This window comes from Cnephaeus nilssonii (genome assembly GCF_951640355.1).
Source record: "Cnephaeus nilssonii genome assembly, chromosome: 6".
In the NCBI taxonomy this organism is placed as follows: domain Eukaryota; kingdom Metazoa; phylum Chordata; class Mammalia; order Chiroptera; family Vespertilionidae; genus Cnephaeus; species Cnephaeus nilssonii.
The window spans coordinates 17,073,765-17,094,451 of NC_137077.1; positions in this window are offsets into that span (position 1 = coordinate 17,073,765).

Below are 20,687 nucleotides of genomic sequence, written 5' to 3' on the forward strand. Positions count from 1 at the left end.
TATACGATTAAATTCATCAAAGCGTGCCCAGTCTTCAGACTGTGCCAGATCTTTGAAGAAATTCCCCGTGGCTATGAAGTCTGCCCCATCAGAACAACTCAACAAGCCTGGTGAAAGACCAAACTTAAAACAGTCACAGCAAATAAAAATGTATTTAGGATTTTCTCCTCCAAAATGAGCCAACTGGAAATTAGAGAATTCCATTCCCCAAGAATCAGCCTCCTTCACAGGCTTTATGGCATTTTTCTGAGGGACTCCAGGACTCTGCATCTGTACTGTCTGTCTTCTTGCTACAGGTGAAATAAAAATCCCACCATTTTCCTTTCTTCATTGATTCCTTTATTCTCTCATTCAAGAAATATTAACTTGTGTAATATTAAGAAATTAATTAATATAAATTAATAAGTTAAGATGAAGAAAGATATACTATTTCTGTATTAATATTGCACTAAGCATTGTACAATATTAAGAAGAGCAGATCTCTAAGAACTGGAAATTCTAATAGGGTGGGAAGACCTGTGCATTAATAGCTAACATCCAAGGTATAAAGTGATAAACACTGCAAGGAAGATAAAGTATTCAGGTGGGAAGATAAGGGAAGGTTTGAGGCTGAGGTTGCATCTGAACTAGGCTTGCAAGGATGGGTAATATTTGAATATCAGGAGTACTTGCTGAGATCTCTCCCTGGAACTCTCTGATCTTCACATGGCTGGCTTCTTCTTGATATTTACTTTGAGATCAAATGTTATCTACTCAGAAATATCTTTCTCTGAACATCCTGTGAAAGGACACCTCCCCCATATGTACTCACTTTCTACCCCATCACCCTGTTTTATCATTTTCATAGCACTTGCCACTCTGAAATTCTTGTGTTTATTTGTTTATTGTTTTCACTTATTAGAATAAAAGTTCCATGAGAGTAGATACCATGTCCCACTGTATTCCCAGGGCCTAGAATAGTGACTGATCAGTAGCAAAGGCTCAAACAATGTAAATGAATGAACTAAATGAAGGGATGAAAGAGAGAAGACTCCAGGTGCAGGGATGAATATAGGAAATGGTGAGGAGGCTAGAGTACATGCATGTGCATGGGAAATAGTAATACAGGTGTAAAGTCCTGGTGGAAAATTCATTCCAAAAAGTAGACTGAGGCAGATGTTGAGGGTGTCAAATGCCAGTTTATCAAATTTGGACTTCTTTCTATTATAAGTGGGCAGCCACAGATTTTGGAATAAGAAACTCACTCAAAAAGCAGTATTGACAAAGCTTAGCCTGTCAGCTGTGTCCAAAGCAAAAGGGCAGACAGTGAAGTCTGGAAGAATAATTAGAGAACTATTTAATAGTTTAACTGGGAAGAAATAGGATTAATTGCTTTAGGGAAAAACCATGGAACGATGATTACCCCTCCATACCTGTGTGAATTAGAGTCTCCAATCTCTCTCCCAGGAATTCAGTAAACACTATTCAAAGAAGAATATCTATATATATAAAAGCCTAAGCAACCATCGCAACCAAATGGATGACCAAACAGGCTGCATGGGGCGACCAGGCCGGCAGGGGGGTCAGTGAGGGGTGACCAAATGACCGAGCAGAAGGCTGTGAGGGGCAACTAGGCCTGCAGGGAAGGGGGCAGTAGGGGTGACCAGGCCAGAAGAGGGGGGCAGTGAGGGGTGACCAGGCTGGCAAGGGGGCAGTTGGGGATGACTAGGCCAGCATGGGAGGCAGTAAGGGGTGACCAGGCTGGCACGGGGGACCATAAGGGGCAACCAGGCTGGTTGGTGGGGGGAGGCAGTTAGGGGCAACCAGGCTGATGAGGGGGGGCAGTTGTGGGTCACCAGGCCTGCAGGGGGGGCAGTTAGGGGCAACCAGGCAGGCAGGCAGGTGAGCTGTTAGAAGCCAATGGTCCTGGATTGTGAGAGGGATGTCCGGCCTAAACCAGCAGTTGGACATCCCCCGAGGGGTCCTGGATTGGAGAGGGTGCAGGCTAGGCTGTGGGGACACCCCTCCCTGCCCCTATGCACGAATTTCATGCACCAGGCCTCTTGTTCAATAATAAAAAGATATGGGATGAGGATAAGGCAAAAGGGAAGAAGAAAGGGTAATCCTGGGACCTTTATGTCCAAAAGTCCAGAGCTAGTTGGAAAGGTGTTGCTTGGGCTGAGAAACATGTAGGTCCTAGGGTCTTCAGGGAGGAGGAGGTGATCTTTAAAACACTTTCATATTGTTTTTAGATCTGGCCCTGTATTTAAGCTGAGAAAACTTAATTTGGGTTCTGGTATATTTTTCCATGTCTTGTTTATTCTTTAGGACAAAGAAAATACCATTCCATAGCACACTAGCCACCTTCTGTTTACCATTAGACCATGTACTCTAAATTCTAGTTCTTATATTCTGGTGTCTCTTTAAGAAGATCTGAACATGTAGCCGACTGTGGGTCCTGAAGCCAGACCAGCAGGGTTCAAATTCTAGATCCACTCAGTTGTCTGCCCTTGGACAAGTTATCTAAATGCTCTATGCCTCAGTTTCCTTATTTGTAAAATTGTATATATATATATATATATATATATATATATATATATATATATATATTCTAGTGTGCTATTTTAAATTATAAAGTAAAAGTTCCACCTGAGGATGTAATTGAAAATAATATTGTAAAGTAAAAACTTGATAGTCATGAAGGATGGATAGTTTGGCATGCTTTTCATCTTCACATGTCACAAATAGGTTGTTTTGTTCTCCCATGGCCCCCAAATTGGAAGAATCTTGCCCTAATGTGTAAGGCAACTTCAGAAAACATAAAATGTGTTCTAAATTATTCCTTTAACCATTTTATAATAGTATCAGGATCCTATATAATAAAGAGGTAATATGTAAATTGACCCTTATGCCCTCGCATTACAAGATGGCCACAAGATAGCTGCCCCATGTCATCAAAAGATGGCCATCCCCACATCATCACAGATGGTCACCACAAAATAGCCACCCCCACGTCATCATAAGATGGCCACCCCCACGTTGTCACAAGATGGCTGGCAGAGGAGGGCAGTTGGGGGCCACCAGGCCTGCAGGGGAGGGAAGTTGGGGGCAACCAGGCCTGCAGGGGAGGGTAGTTTGGGGTGATCAGGCCAGCAGGGGAGCAGTTAGGTGTCAATCATGCTGGCAGGGGAGCGGTTAGGGGGCTATCAGACTGGCAGGCAGAGTGGTTAGGGGCAATCAGGCAGCCAGGCAGGCACGTGGTTAGGAGCCAGCAGTCCCAGATTGTGAGAGGGATGTCTGGTTGCCAGTGTGGGATTGGGCCTAAACCAGGAGTTGGACATCCCCCGAGGGGTCCCAGATTGGAGAGGGTGCAGGCTGGGCTGAGGGACATCCCCCCAGTGCATGAATTTTGTGCCCCGGGCCTCTAGTTTATTGTAACTACTTGGGAGGTATTTATAGTTCTTTAGAGAATTTTAAAAAATTAGATAAGCAAAACCAAAGCCAAGTCTCTTATAATCCCAATAACCATAGGCAAAACTTTATCAGTATTTGGGCTATGACTTTTCAGTAGATTCTATTTAGCATTATGTCATGAAGATGATTTTACATATCCTCTTCTATAACATAATGATTACACAACATTGCTTTGATTGTGCTGATGTAAAATTTTGACAAGAACCCAAATGAGAATCATTAGGAACTGTTTCTCATTCTATTCAAAAGCTCTTAATTGAATGACTTCTCAATCAAGATCTTGTTCTGTTTCTCCAGATGCCTTGGTGGGTCTCCATTTGGGGCTACCATAAACTCAACCTGCCTCAAAGAAAGCTCATCATCTTTGCTTACTTCCATTTCTTATTTCCATCCACTATAGGTAATCAGTATCTGAGGCACTTATTGCAACATTTCCCATTTTGTTTAAGTACTTTGTGTGTGTCCTATATCCCTAAGTAGACTTCTGGGTTCTGGAGAAATGATGTCTTTATAGCCTCAGTACATGGCATAGCATTATGTATGGCTTATAACTTAAATACTCTTTTACCATCAGAGTGAATAAGTAATTGTATGATCTATTTAACTGTAGCTCTTCATTATTGACAGGCAAGGAGTATGACTTGAATTAATCGACCATTTGAAAAATATAAAACAAGTGTCTATTGGGAATGTCAGAAACTGTATTAAGTATTAGGAAGTCACTGGTGGGCAAGACTGCCTTGATGCCTGCCCTCTCTGGGCATATAGTCTGTGATATGATAAATGTGCCATCCAGAGAGACATGTGATTTTAAGGGAATGCCTGGTGCTAAGCAGAATCCAACACAGCCTAGGAGTTCTGGAAAAGCCTCCCAGAGGCAGTGACATTTAAAATACGTCCTGAATGATAAAACAAATAATCAAAGTAAAGATAAAATGGGAGATGGCAGAGGAAATAGCAAGCACAATGACTGGTGGGGAAAATGAGCATGCCTCAGTTGAGGAACTAGAAAAATTCCAGTGTGGCTTGAACATAGATGAGGGGAATGAAAGATGGAGCTGAGGAGGTTGTTGAGAGTCAGATCATGTTAAAGATTTTGGACTTGACCCTATGGGTGCTAGGAGCCTTTTAAGGTTTTTTTTTTTTTTAAATGGATGCATAAGCAGATCTATATTTAGAATATTCACTAGGAAAAGTGGAGAATGAAATAAAGGAGAATAAGAAAGGAATCAAGGAGATTAGTTAAAAGGCTATTGCTACAGTCCAGGAGGAAGCTGGTTATAGCCTAAAGTAGACTACTGTGGATGAAATTGAAGTGGGACTTAGAGAACTATGTAGGAGAAATAATAGAGAGAAAATAGTATTGGACTATAAAATTCACAAAATTAGTACCCGGACTTGGAAAACACAAGGATAGGAAGACTTGGTTCAAGTTTTGGCTTTTGTTTTATGAGTGACTTGAGCCAAGTTATTTAGCCCTTTCAAGACCAGTTTTCTTGTCTACAAAACGGTAATTGTAGCTAGCTTGTGGAAGCTGGGGAGAAGGTGGCTTCAGTAGAAAATAGATAAAACAAGTAACACAGTGTTTCCTGCATAGGAGGTACTCAGGAATTGTTAGTCATTTTTCTTTCGTTCCTCCACTTGTGAGCAAACATTGTCATCAGTACAGGCATCATTTCTCCAGCAAAATCATACCTTGACATGGTTTTTTATTGGGAATATTTCTAGAGAATAGAAATATTGCATGATGACAGAGGTGTATGTGCAATTAAGGAGGCCGAGTGCTATTGACAGACACATTGACATAAGACAGGAAAGAAGAATGGAAGAGAAAGGGAAAGCACAGAAAGGGGAGATGGAAAAATAGGGAAATGAAAAGAAAAAGTATGAACCTAAAAGGTGCGTAAAATTTATCACTTAGTTGTGTTCTTAAATTCCATCATCACTTTATGCAAGAAGAGGATTTGTTTTGGGGAAGACTGAAGATTTGCAAGGTGCAGCTTACAAAAAAATTTTCTCTTAGTGCAACTATTTTCTGGCCCAACCCATATGGAGCCCATGCTTACATTTGAAAGGTTATTTGCAGCATTTATTTATCATTCCAGTGAAATGTTAATCCCACATAAATTTTTCAGTTTTAAGTTTCAGATGAGTAATTTAAACCTTGTAGCAAAATAGTGCAATTAGCAGTGACCACATTCATTTTTTATTCCAGTAATGAACTGTGGCTTTTCTTTTGGTGAACTTCATTGGACTCCGTCCCTCTCTGCTTGCCCTCTGTCTTGTGTAGCTTTGAATTTTCCTGACTATACTGGATCCATGTTGTTCCAGCATTTCTCTCTCTGAGAGATGTTTAGATCTTCAGCATTCCACAAAAATCCAGCTTGGCCTATTAAGTTCAGGAATGCACATGATCTAGAATCAGGGTGCTTCCTCTCCCCAAGCCTGCTGAACACATGACCCACCCTGGTTCATATAAACTTCCTTAGGAACTGGACCAGAACCATAAAAAATAGTTTCTTGTTTCAATGGGATTATGAGCTGAAGGAACAAGTCCACCACAAGAAGAGTTTCCTGCTTGAAACTGAAGCCAACAGGGAAGAAAGTAGAGCCGAGCATTCGAGAGTAAGACCTGATGCTATATATTGAGCACCTGAATCCAGAGGCACCAGAATCCATCAATCCTGCCTATGGATGTACCTGAGAGTAGCTTTACTGCATCCTAGTCCATGGAAATAAATCCTGCCCCTTTCCGCTCTGGTGTACTTACTTGCAAATCTCCATCAACTGCATGGAGGCATTATGCATATGAGAAGCAGCATTTGTTTTTTTTATTATCCCTTGGTTGGAGCTCACTCAGGCTTTTCCTGCATACTGGTTTCCACATCCAATATGTAAAATGGAATCTTTCCAAATCACATCCTCTCTCCGCTTTAGTGTGGGTTTGCCTGATGCTCACCCTGCAATTTCTCCTCGGCTTCCCAATACCCTCCCACTGGCCCCTGGTGGAGCATCTCCATGGAACAGTATCCTCTCATTAGTCTAGTGAGCAGCTGGATTTCCTAAGCAGACCTTTTGGTGGTGAGCACCTGTGTGAACTCCACTGACTCACACACTCATAATTATGTGCACACGGGGCTCTCCATCCTGCGTTTGTTGTTTCACCTCCTGTTGTGTTTAAGTCATAAAGAGGACATTTCCCCATTTTCTGAACCAAAAGCAACCTGCTTGGGGCAGCCTTTGAGCGTCCCTTTTGCAAGTTTCTGTTTTCCCTGGCCCACCGATACTTCTGGCTTTCAACCAAGGTTTAACCATAAGACTCCCATCAGAGTCCTTAAAGGAAAAAGGTTACCAGCATGAGTACACTATATTAATAAATGAAACCCAACCTTTTAAAAATTACGCTGTCAGAAAAACCCATTAGGCTGTAAAAGAGTTGAAGTAAACATTAGATTTTAATATCTACTGCTGCTTAGATTTTTCTGAACTGAAAAATCCCTGGTGAGCACTTAAAACTTCATTACTCCACTGAAAGGTTGTGAAAGGCTATTTAAAGGTTTTCAATTTTGTTGAAGTCTAGAGGTTATTACAGCTGGAAAGAATACAAACCCTAATATTACAAGGAATGAAAGGAACGAAATTTATGTTCTCATCTTCCCTGCAGTTTAATCCAGGTCTATTAGATTCATCGGTAAAAATTAGGGCAGGTTGAAAACTTTCCTACAGGTTTGATGAAAAATAATATTTGGACACTATGAAAAGTATTGCTGTCCGCATCCCACTCAAGGTAATGCTTTTTCTCCCAGTTTTCTGCTCAGAAGTTATTTTAAATCAACCTCTGCTTAAAGCCCTTAAACAGTTTCAAAACTAAAAAAAAACTTAGAGCAAAGCAAATTCACAAATACAAAAACTTGGTGGTTATGTTTTATTTTCATGAGTTTTATAAAAAGGGTCCTATTTTTCAAATGGAAAGAATTTGTGTCTTAATTTTCATTTTTCTCTTTTTGATTTTATGTAACCAGGTAGTTTTAGATGCTTTGTACGTCTCTCATTCTTATTTCAAAGACCATCTTGACTCTCGTCAGTCAGTCTCCATATAGGGAAATGGCTTTGAGCTTAATATAATGTTACCAGAAGCCTGGTGCACAAATTCGTGCACAGGTGGGGTCCCTCGGCCTGGCCGGCAATCGGGGTGATTGGGGCCATCTCACCCAGTCCTGATCAGGCCGATCGGGCCGGCCGGCAGGTGCAGGTTTGGAGGCGGGGAGGGCGGAGGAGGGATTATGGGAGGTTGGCCAGCCACAGGAGGTTGGCTATGGGAGCACACTGACCACCAGGGGGCAGCTCCTGCATTTTCTGTCCCCTGGTGGTCAGTGCGCATCATAGCTACCGGCCGGTCGTCCAGTCATCTGGTCGTCCTGTCGTAACAGTTGCTTAGGCTTTTATATATATAGATTATCCATATGTCCTTCCATCCATTCATCCATCTACCCATCTATTCAACAAGTATGGTTGGCTCTGTGTGGGGTCTAGGGAGTAATAGAAAGATTGCCAACTATTGTGAGGTGAACAATTTAACAAATTGTTACATAGAGTGAAGAGTGTTATTCTGGTTGATGTTGAAGATGTACCCAAGAAGCAGTGAGCTCTCAGGGAAAAACCTAACTTTACGGGCTGATAGGAAGGTTTATTTGAGGAGGAGATAGTTGAATGGGGGTTTTAAAGGATGAGTTATGGAGCGAATGGGACAAAGAGAACATGGCAAAGGAAATGTTATACCTAGAAAGGCACACTGGTATATGAAAGTACAGTATCGAATTCCGGTTCAGGGTGGGTTGGTGTGGAGGCTCAGCATGACACGAGTCTGGAAAAGTAGTCTGGGATGAATGGTGAAAGACTATTGTTGAGAGCTATATAGGGTGGGACAAAAGTAGGTTTACAGTTGTGAGTACACAAAACAGTTTATTCTTGTATTATTATTTGTTAATTTTGTATTATTTTTGTAGGAACAACTGTAATATAAGAATAAACTGTTTTGTGTACTGACAACTGTAAACCTACTTTTGCCCCAGCCTGTATTTTATTTGGTTAGGAAATTTTATAATTTCTTAATTGTTAAAGTTATGATACATACTTATTGTAAAAAATTGAAAATCTAGAGAAGCTTAAAGGAAAAAAAATGAAAATCATTCATAATCTCATCATGCACTGAAAATCATTGCCGATATTTTGGTGTATTTCTTTTTTTAAATATATTTTTATTGATTTCAGAGAGGAAGGGAAAGGGAGAGAGAGATAGAAACATCAATGATGAGAGAGAATCATTGTTTGGCTGCCTTCTGTACGTTCCCCACTGGGGATCGAACCCGCAACCCGGCATGTGCCCTGACCAGGAATCAAACTATGACCACCTGGTTCATAGATCTACGCTCAACCACTGAGCCATGCTGGCCAGGCGATGTATTTATTTCCAGTTGTTTTCTTTCATGCTTTAAAAAATATTTACTTTTGGTGTAGTTGAAATCAAATAATATATACAATTCTATATATTGCTTTTTAAAATAACATACATATTTCTATATTGTCCTTTCTTCATAATCATGTTAATGATTATATCATAATGTACCACAATGAATAAAACCATGCCTTAGTTGGTGAATTTAAAAAAAATATTTTGACTATAAACAATGTTGTGATGATTTTTTTTTCATAAATATTTTTATAATTTTTGGATTTTCCTAGGTTTAGTTATCAGATAATGTATGTGAGGTGCTTAACACAGTAGTTGGCTCATACATCAGCAATTATTGTCAGAATTGGGACTTGGGTATAAAAGTAAAAATGCTTTTAAGGTTCCAGATACACATTTTTTCCCCAAAATTATTTTGATGATTTATTTATAAGAGATAATATGAGAGTCCCTCTTTCATTTTATCTTCACCTACAATAAATATTATCACAAAAACAGCTTTGCTAATTTGATAGTGAAACATAGCATGCCACTGTTTTAATTCATATTTCTTTGAATACCAGTGATGTCAAATATTAATTCAAGTTTATTGACCTTTTATATTTTCTCTTCTGTTTTCATGTTCTTTGACAATTGTTTGCAAAGGGTTTGAAAAGCCTTGCTAGAAAATTGGGACATTATCCAATTGGAAATGGAGAGGCACTGAAGCTTTTAAAGTTTTTGCAGTTATACAAAAGTGACTATCTCAGCAAAATCATTAATTGCTCTTTGATTATTAGCTCTATAATAACACTATTCACATATGGTTTTAAGAGGCATTATGATAATAAAAAATAATAACATGATAATCATAATAGCTGCTAGTTATTACATGCCTGTTATGTCCCAGAATTTTCTAGGCATTTTCAATATTATTTTAATTAATTCTTACCGCACTATAATGTAGATATTATAATCTCTGCACCATATCTTGAATTTTAGAATTACCCATTATTCATATTTCTCCCCTCCTCATTCTATCCATTAGAGAGCTAATACAAGAGATGCCATTATCCTGTAATAAAATGTCTAGACAACTTTAAGAATATATTTGGGATCTGCCATATGACATAGTTAACATATATAACATATATAAAATATAAACAATTTTCACTCTGTTTATACATAACTACACAAATTGATTTACAAAAGCTATTACTATTGAACCTATTTTATTAAGAGAGATAATTTACAGACTGACAACTCTCAGAGGGAAATGGGGCGGAGGGGAGAATAACCAAAGAGGGTATATGCATATATGCATAACCCATGGACACAGACAATAGCGCAGTGAAGGCTTGGGAGAGGGCAGGAGTGGGGTGAGGGTGTCAATGGGGGGAAGGGGGACATCTGTAATACTTTCAACAATAAAGATAATTTTTTTAAAATAAAAAGATAGGTGATTTAACAAATGACCATTTTGTAAATCTTTGTAAAGTCATTAGGTAATTAGTCTGTTTTGGTGTGGGGAACCTCTACAATTTCCCCAAGAAACTTCTTCTCAGTTTTAAGAAAGGTTTTGTGATATGTGTCCAATTTTAAGAAAGGCTGGACCTTATCTAAATCAAGCAATGCAAAAAACGAGAGGGGCTCACAATGCTGGCTTTGAATTATGGTTCATTCTTCAGCATCTAATAATTTTTTTATTAAAAATATATATTGGTTCCTGTTAGGAGTTATGTATTAGTATATTTCTGAAAATTGTCTTCAGAGAGTAGGAGATACACACAAAAAAATCCAACAATTTCTTTAGAATTTTAAATTGTAATAAATGTTGCAAGGAAAACTACAAGAAGACCTAAAGGAGTAGTAGTCGAGAAGACAGCTCCGAGGAAGTGGTGTTTAGCCTGAGTTTTGAAGGACAAGTTGGAAATAGCTTGGCACATATTAGGGAGAAGATGTTCTCGGGAGAGGTCCAGAAGCAGAAAAAATGTGGAGGGTTTGAGGAACTGAAAAAGTCAGTGTAGTTGGAACCCAGGTTAGTGGGGAAAAAAATAGAGAGTTGGAAAGGAAAGAGATCATATGAGCCCCTGTCGGATGTTAACATTTCTGTATGTCTGGGAAAGTCATGTGAATCAGTCACCGCCAGTGAGACACAAAGTCAAGTCAGCTAGGATCTGTCTGAGGGAGCTTACACTCCTGGTAAAAAGCTGGAGCAGCCAGAGATGCCTTTTTAATTCTTTGCCTCTTTCCCTTCTCTCATACTCTGCTGTAGTGTAAGGATGTGAGTTGTAGCTGCAGTGGCCATCCCTGAGCCGGAATGGAAGCCACTGCTAACAACACACTGTTGATGGCAGGAAAGAAAGGCAGAAAAAGCCTAATTCCTGATGACATCACAAAGATGCTGTATCTGCTAGCTCTTGCTGAGTAACAAACCACCCCATATTTAACAGCTTAAAACAAGAACCATTTATTTAACCCAGGATTCTATAGGTGGCAATTTGACCTGGGCTCAGCTAGGTAGGCCTTCCAGAGTCAGCTGGTCTGACTCATGCATCTGTGGTTACCTGCTGGGTCAGTGGAGAGTTGGTTGGTGTACAGACATGGGAAGAGTGAGTGTACAGCTGGAATGGTCCATTTCTACTCTACATGGTCTGTTGTCCTTCAGTAAGTTAGTCCAAGCTTATTCATGGAGTGGATAATTAGAGTTCAAGAGTAAAGGGAGAAGGGTTCCAAGTCTCTTGAAGCCTACTCTGAAAGCTTGTTCGACATTGCTTCTGCTGTATTCTTTTAGCTCAAGAAAGAAGCAAGGCAGTCCAGATGCAAGAGATGAAAAATAGGCTCAGCCTCTTGATGGGAGGAGCTAACAAGAATTGTGGTCATGTCCTGGCCGGGTGGCTCGGTTGGTGGGAGCATTGTCCCATACACCAAAAGGTTGCAGGTTCAATTCTCGGTCAGAGCACATACTTAGATTGCAGGTTTAATTCCCGGTGGGCACAGTGATCAATGTTTCTCTCTCATATCAATGGTCCCCTCTCTCTCTTTTCCTTCCTCTCTTTCTAAAATAAATAAAAACATATCCTTGGGTGAGGATTACAAAAAAGGAATTGTGGCCATTTTTTCCCCATCTTGCTATGAAACCAATACATATCTTTATGGTTTAAACTCCTACTAGGCAGTTTTTATGTTACTCTCCAGTTAACAATGCATTCTAACTGATTTGACCTGCCCTCTAGCTGACCCTCAGGCTGAGGAAGCAGCCTTTACTCTCCACAAAATTACAAGTTAAACTCTTTAATTTTCAGGACAAAAACAACCTGCCTGCCACTTGGAGTGCTGGTATGCTGAGAAAATTATCCTCCTTTCAATCAACACCCCAGAAAATAAATCTGCATTTCTGGGGCTTAGGAGTGATTTCCACTTTTAATTGTCTTCCACACAGCTCCTGTCAGCGATGAGCTGAGACAATCGCCACCCCACAGGGATTACCGCTTAAATCTTCTTCCTCTACATTCTCTAAGCCTTGATTTATTCTGCCTTATTTTCCAGGTAGCTGTTTGCATGTTGGTCTCCCCTTTAGATAGCAAGGGCAGGATGACCAAAACTGTGTTGCCTTCATTTTCCCTCCATTATCTTCTTCTTGCTCACCTACCTTTCTCATCTCCAGTGCTTACCACTCTGCCTGGCAGTAGCAGGTATGCAGAGTTCTGATGAATTGAATAACAGGATAAATGCTGATAACAACATATTAAATAATCCCACTCCCTAGAGAACCATTTGGCTAACAAGTACGTATTGTTAAAAACCACTATTCTTAGGGAAGGTAAAGCTGTGAGTAATTTATATCTCATCATGAGTGTTTTAATCGTGTTTCTAGCCTCTGTAAACTTGATGTTTTAGCATCTCTCCCATAGGCATATGTTGGACACACCTTATTCTGGACAACCTGATAATATGCTCGAGGACAGTGCCTTGACCACCCCCTCTAGAAAAGTCCTCCACCTGGCGGTATGCTTTTTAAATAAAAACCAATCAATCCAGAGTCCATAACCCCAGTCATCTTCCTTATCCGGCTCTCATACTCTGAGCCACTACCCACCTGCTCTAATCACCCCAGGGGCAGGAACTAGATAACCAGGGACAGTGACTCTACTCCCCTCTCTGCCTTGTGACCTACCCTGATGCTTTTCCATGCGGCTCCCCTACAGCATGGTGTTGAGCTGTACTCCCTCTCTTGGGATCTGTGACTATAATAAATACCTTTTCAACGACAGTCATCTCCTGATCTGCAGGCCCTCCATTATCTAAATAATAATAAAACCTATTCAGACAGAGTGTATTGTTACGTATCTGGCCAGTGCCCAAGCAGAGTCTAAAGTAAAGAAATAAATGTTTTCTTTTTTCCTTAGGGCAACTGGAAATAGAGAAAGGTTTAAGAAAAATAGAATTGATGAGCTGTTAGAGAAAGAAGGAAAACCAATAGTTGTCAGCAAATTGAGGAGCTGGATAAGAGCCCTAGGCACTTGGAGTGAGGGAGTGGAAACACAAAAGGGAACAGAAAGCGAGAGGGGGAAATATAAAGCAATTTGACCATTTTGCCATTATGTCTTAAAATACTTGCTGAACATATGAATCGAGGTTGGGAGGACCTTGTTTTCTTCACTTCTCCTTCCTGACTTTAAAAGTTCCCTCAAGCAATTCTCATGTGTGGCTAAGGTTGAGAACCACTGTCCTGGAGCCTTCCTATATGAAGTTGGGTCCTTAGACCAACATCCTTGGGACCACCTAGGAGACATGGTGTCCCGGGCTAGCTTGCACAAGCTTAAAACAGCTGACTGTGCACATCTCTTTCCAACTATATATTTATTGACATCCTGTTGATGGTCTGAAATAGGCCATGGCAGGGTTGATGTTGATGGTGGTGGTAGTGGTGGTATTTACAACATGAGAATTGGCAAATGCACTTCTGACCCCTGGCCCCAGAGCCAATTATGAAATATTTAGCAGCATACCACTTCTTAGGGGTTTATAAGAAATGTAGTCTCTCTGGCTCTACCTCAAATTCACTGAGTCAAAGTCAATGCTTAATATGACGCCCAAGAGATTCACATGCATATTAAAGTAAGAGGAGCAATGATAAAATCCAAACTCTTGACATGGCATACAAGGACCTCAAAATGCAGCTTTCTGTCCTCTCAGGTCACATTGTATCCCCTCACTAAAAGCCCCCAAAGAATCCTTGGTTCTCATACCTCCCCAGGCTTTTCCCTTAGCTTGGAAAACCCATTTCTACCTTCCTACCTTTCACTGCTAAAATCAAAAGCCATCTCTTCCAACTGTGCAAGCAGAAGTAAGTATTCTGCTTTTTTGCACACCTACTTGTCGTGTAGAGCTATCGTAGGGTAATCCTTGTATTTTATGGTCATAGTCTATTTACAATCAATCTCCATGGCTTGTAAGGTTCCCCAAAGGTAGGCACCATGAATTCATCTTGGAAACTCTACAAACTAGCATATTGTAGGTGTTTAGCAAATATTTGTTAACTCTAGAAATTGCTTCACTGAGGACATGCAATCCAAAACTTCTGAAAAATCTAGTCAGGTCTGATAAATATGCATCTGGGACAAATGTGAAAACCTCAGGAATAGGCGTGAGTGACAAAAGAGGGAGGGCTTTTTTTTTTTTCTTTCTTTCTTTTTTTCCTCCTATGGTTTGTGCCTAAGTACTTAGGAATAGCTGAAAATTAAAGGCTATTGCTGCTTGTTTTGTTGAATAATACATTTGCAAACTGTAAAACTGCATGTCTATTTTATTTACCAGCACAAATGCCCATTTGCTCACACACATAGCTGTTTGCAAGCAAATTTTGTTCCCATGCAAAACAAATGTAAATTTGGCATTAAACAAGTGCCAATTATTTCCTGAATGTGGAAGGGAAAGGCAGGGTGATTTAACAGAGAGAGAGGCTCTGGACGAGGAAGCAGAGAAGGCAGCCTAGCTCAGCTGCACAGGGCTTTTTCATAACAACGAGTGAATGTTTAATCTGCTTAATTAGGTGGGCATTCACTGCCTACGAGCAGGGACCCGGGGTTCCATGTCATTTTCTGTCTCTATGAGATGGCTGCCATGACCTTCGGCAGTCTCCTCTGCTTGCTGCTGAAAAATAGGAAGCTAATTTGGGCTTGTTCTCATGTTTCTTTCATGCGGTGGAGAGAATTCGTTTGATAAGCCCCATGTCAGTTTTTATTGTGAGGCCTGATTACTGTGATTAATTTTCATACTACCAGTTACCATTTATGAAGGACCCACTAGGTGCCCAGTGCTAGGCTGTGGAGCTTCAAGCTCCCTGTCTCAGTGGGAGTTTAACCCTTGCAACAACCTGGTAAGGTTGAGGTGATATTGGCCCGATTATGCAGATCAGGAAACTGAGGTTCAGCTTCAAGCCATGTATGGCCATGTATGGGCAAGTGGCATAGGCAGAATTGCACATCAAGTTTATTTTCCCTAACCACCCCTCCTACCCATTTTTCTCCACTGTGTCACACTCCCTCATTTTAATAAAAACTGCCTAATTAATTCTTCCTACTGGTTGCCTGTAACAGCAGCTGTTCTAGGGAATTATTTCTTTCTTATAGCTGCCTTAAAGAAAAGAAACAAAGTCTACTTTCCTGTCACCTTTACCTGCCTTTATCCTTACCTCTCTTCCCTCCTCAGCCTCACCCTCCTGGGCTCCCACTCTGCTTCCAGCACAAGACTGCAGTCCCTTCTCCTCTGGGCATGTACCACTTCCTCCTTGAGACCCCAGATTGCACTGAGCTCATACAAAGCACCCTCCCTTCCTCCTGGCCCCTCCAATATTCCAAGTGTTACAGGTAACAATAGCAAATGTGATGAACTATTTCCTGCTTAGGTTCGAACGGGTTTCAAATGAGTTACTTTTAGTTCTATATATTCTTATGCATTCAACAAAAATGTAATGAGTGCTAATTGTGTGCCAGGTACTGTGATAGGCTCTGGATATTCAGCAGTCAACAACATAGTCCCTACCTTCATGGAGCATACCTGAGTACTTACCATCCACCAGGCACTGTTTCGGGATCTGAAGGTACAAATAGCATTGATACTTGAGTATCCACAGACAACTGGAAGCTCATAGTTTAACCTCCACAAGTAGAAAATGTTAATAGTGTTTATTGAGCATTTATTATGTATAAAACACTCTCTTAAGTCTTAACATGCTAACTAAATTTCACAACCTACCCCATAGCGTTAGACACTAGCATTATCCTAATTTTGTAAAAGAGGAAACATGTGACAGAGAGAAGTAAAGTGACTTCGCAGCTACACAGCTAGTGAATGGTAGTGATGAGGTTAAAAACAGGAAATCTGAATTCAGAGCTGAAGTTCCTCATTCCACTATCAATCTCCCTCAAAGATCTTAATGTGGAAAGCTTTTCATGGGTAAAGATGTCCTCTGTAGATGTATTTATAAGAACAGGAAGTTGGCGATCTCCTATGTTTAACCATAGGAGAATGTTAAGTAGATGCTCATGCATTAAAATCTCAAAGAATCTCAATAATCGCTTGGAAGCTCAATACCAACTACCTCCTTTTCCCCAGTTCCAGCATCTTCAGATACCTGGCAATACCTCCTCAAGGCAGAGTCGTGCCAGATATCAGATTGTTATTATCTATATCTGCTCCTACTTTTGTTCTCTCTGTAGTTTCAACTGTTTTTTTTTATTATTGTTTATTCCCTCATAGGTAAACACTCCCATGGATATATAAACTGTACATAATTTGAGATGTTTAAACACAAAGCTAAACTAATTGGTGATATTGTGAATTTTGGACTCACAAAGAACGTGCTAAGGTGCCAGAACAAGATAGTTTCCCTGACCTTTCTTCCACTTAATTACATAGGTTTCCATGGTAATGAGGAGAAGGGGTAGGAAAGAGACTATAGAAGACTAGTGTTCAGGCTTACACAGTCTTGAAGAGTTTCTTTAAGTCAGGCTTGAACTGAATATTGCCTTCTATCAATGGCCTAGGATTATTCTGGCCAATCTCTTTTATGTTATCCCACAAATAATGGAGACAGAAGAAAAAAAGGAAGAAAAAGTGAGATCCATGCCAGAAATACCAGCAAATGGAACACGATGGGTCTTTTTGCAATATTTAGTAGGACAACAATACCATAAAAGAGTAAATTTCCATGACATAAATTAAAGTAAAAATAGTGGAATAAAAATTATGTAGGATAAGGCAAAGGCTAGATTTGTGTTCATCCTCTGGCAAGTTTATTGGATTTTATAATGTACATTTCGTACTCTCTGGTTGAGAACTTGATCCAAGGGCTCTAACCTATCTCTTTTTTGCCTGCTTTTCTAACTTTCATATATATATTAGAGGCCTGGTGCATGAATTCGTGCATTGGTGGGTTCTGGCCAGCCTTGCCAGGGGGAGGGGGCATGGGTGGTTGGTTGGCCGGCCTGCCTGCTGGTCAAACTCCTGGTTTAGGGGACAATTTGCATATTAGCCTTTTATTATATAGGATATACACTGAGTGGCCAGATTATTATGTGTTCAGAGATTTTATATATATATATATATATATAATCTGAAAATGACTTTAAGTCTATTTTAGGAAAAGTAGGGTATACATAAATTAACTCAGTATTATTTTGGTAGCTCTTACTTTCTCTATCACCTTATTTAACTCTGTTCTGCACTTTAGTCATTTCCCTCTTCTAAGTAGAAGTTTGGCTTTCTCAGGACTGTAGATTTTTGTTGTTGGCAGAAGTTAAACAATTAGGAGCTGAAGAAAAGAAAATGCTTACATTGCTTGCCATTTGGTGTCAAGTTCCAGGTGAAGTCTAAGCGGGGGGTGGGGTAGGGGGGTAGGGGAAGAGCAGTGCGGGAGAGCTGGTGGCCCAAACAGGGCAAAGGTTGGAAAAATGAGCCTAGTGTCTGTGTTCTAACAGCAGGACCAATTAGCCAAAACTGGCTGAGGGCTGGAGTCAGAGCTCAGGTTGGGAATTGCAAAATTGAAAGTCAGGTAGCCAAGTTAGCTAAGAGTAAACAATAAAGAAAGTGAATTCAAAAGGCAAGACCCCATGAGTTAGAGAGAAGGTGCTAGAAAGGAAAAGGCAGTTTCCTGGGGTTCTTTATGATGGCAACTGTATTGGCTTACAATTTCCCTTCACTATAGTGGCCCCACTTTTCCTATTTCTTGGGGCCTCATGTCCAGCTGGTAACACCATACAGCTGGGCTTTAGTTTACTGGGACTGGGACTTCTCCCTTTTGTCTTTCCATGGCTTCCATAGATTCCTCCTTCAGAAGCATTTTGATTCTTAGCCAGTGGTAGATTCTATTTTGTGGAAGTACTAGAGGCCCGATGCACGAAATTTGTGTAAGGGGCTCAGCCCTCGCAGCCCCGGCTTCATTCAGAAGGTTGTCCGGATAGTCGTCCAGAAGGTGATCTGACAGTTGTTCTGCTGTTCAGTCTAATTAGCATATTAGCTCTTTATTATATAGGACTAGAGGCCCGGTGCACGAAATTCGTGCACGGAAGGGGGTTGTCCCTCAGCCCAGCCTGTACCCTCACCAATATGGGACCTCTCAAGGGATGTCCGACTGCCCGTTTAGGCCTGATCCCACCGGGATCGGGCCTAAATGGGCAGTCGGACAGCCCTCTCACAATCCAGGACTGCTGGCTCCCAACTGCTTGCCTGCCTGCCTTTCTGATTGCCCCTAACCACTTCTGCCTGCCAGCCTGATCACCCCCTAACCACTCCGCGGCCAGCCTGTTTGCCCACAACTTCCCTCCTCTGCCGGCCTGGTCACCCCTAACTGCCCTCTCCTGCAGGGTTGATCACCTCCAACTGCCCTCCCTTGCAGGCTTGGTCCCTCTCAACTGCCCTGCCTTGCAGGCCGGTGCCTCCCAACTGCCCTCTCCTGCTGGCCATCTTGTGGTGGCCATCTTGTGTCCACATGGGGGCAGGATCTTTGACCACATGGGGGCAGCTATATTGTGTGTTGCAGTGATGATCAATCTGCAGATTACTCTTTTATTAGATAGGATAGAGGCCTGGTACAGGGGTGGGGGCCAGCTGGTTTGCCCTGAAGGGCGACTGGGATCAGGTGGGGGTTCCCTTGGGGTGTGGGGCGGCCTGAGCGAGGGGCCTGTGGTGGTTTGCAGACCGGCCACGCCCCCTGGCAACCCAAGCAGAGGCCCTGGTATCTGGAATTTATTTTCCTTCTACAATTGAAACTTTGTAGCCTGGAGCGGAGCCAAGCCTGGGGCTCCCTCCGAGGCCGGCAGCCATTTGTTTTGGGGTTATAATTGAAACTTTGTTGCCTTAAGCGGGTGGGCCCGGCCAGGGTGTGCGGAAAGCTTTGCTTCCCTTGTTGCCGGTGGCAACCCTGGCCTGCTCTCTCAAGCTCCATTCTGCCGCCATTTGTTTGAATTTGTTTACCTTCTATAATTGAAACTTTGTAGCTTGAGTGGAGGCTTAGGCCTGGCCAGGGCAGGCAGAAAGCTTGGCTTCCTCTGTTACCTAGGAAACCTTGCTCTCTGTGGCTGTAGCCATCTTGGTTTGGGTTAATTTGCATGCTCGCTCTGATTGGATGGCGGGCGTGGCTTGTGGGTATGTTGGAGATATGGTCAATTTGCATATTTGTCTATTATTAGATAGGATACTTGTTGTGTACTCCATCCTCTGGAGTCTCTAGTATGGACTGATTCTTCCAAATGGGATCCAAGTTAACTCTTTTTCTCTCCTTTGCCCCTGTGAATGGCACATGAAAGCACACATTGAAAAGGAGTACTTTTCATCCCCAAACAGGCCCCAAGCAATTTCTGTGAAATGGTTGTCATTTTATAGCAAATGGGCTCAACATCACTCATAATATTAATAAAATCATTATGCAAAGCAGTGTCTTTTCAAGTCGACTAATAATTTTCTCTTTTCTTTTAGACATCAAAAAGAACCAGTTTCTATTACTGACTTTAAAACTTACCACCCACCAGGTCTTCACTGAAATTTTAAAAAGCATATGCATTTGAGTACCTGGTGGAAATATCTAGCATCTATGTTTGTTCATTCATTGTTCATTCATTGATTCATACACCCAAGAGACACTCCTTAGTGAGAACTATGTGTTATGGGCTCTGGATCAGCTCCTTCATAATTCATTAAATACTAAAAAACTACTATGTTATTCACCACCCTAGGACCCATGAATCAAAAGACCATCCTGTATTAGTTCATAGGGGAAGAACACATAAGTTGAATTAAAGTTACAATGGAGAACTAAAGGCAGAAATGGACAGTACTTTCTGGGTTATGAAAGAGACCATGCTTTTGAAAGGATGAGTTGTTGACCTAACTTCTGATAATTTGAAAAAAAGTAACAACAATAAAGATTTTAGACTTTAGCAAGGGAGGGCCAAAAAATTAAAGAAAACTTGCCCTTGAGCAACCAAGTTATTATTCCAGCATAAAAATGAAGTAATTGCCAGAGCAGAAGTGCTGTCAGACAAAAGGTACTGGAGGTGATACAATAGGGAGAGAACGATCTGAATGTATGATCAGGGAAGCAGATTTTCTGAGAAGGGACTCCAGTCACCAAGAAAAAAGTCACTGCCTCCCTACAGCAGGGAACCATTGATTATATTAATTAGCTAATAGATGAACAGAATTACCAATGTACTATGGCATCTGGAGGCCATTCTAATACCAGATCATCATTACCTCGATCCAACTTCTTAAGAAGGCTCCA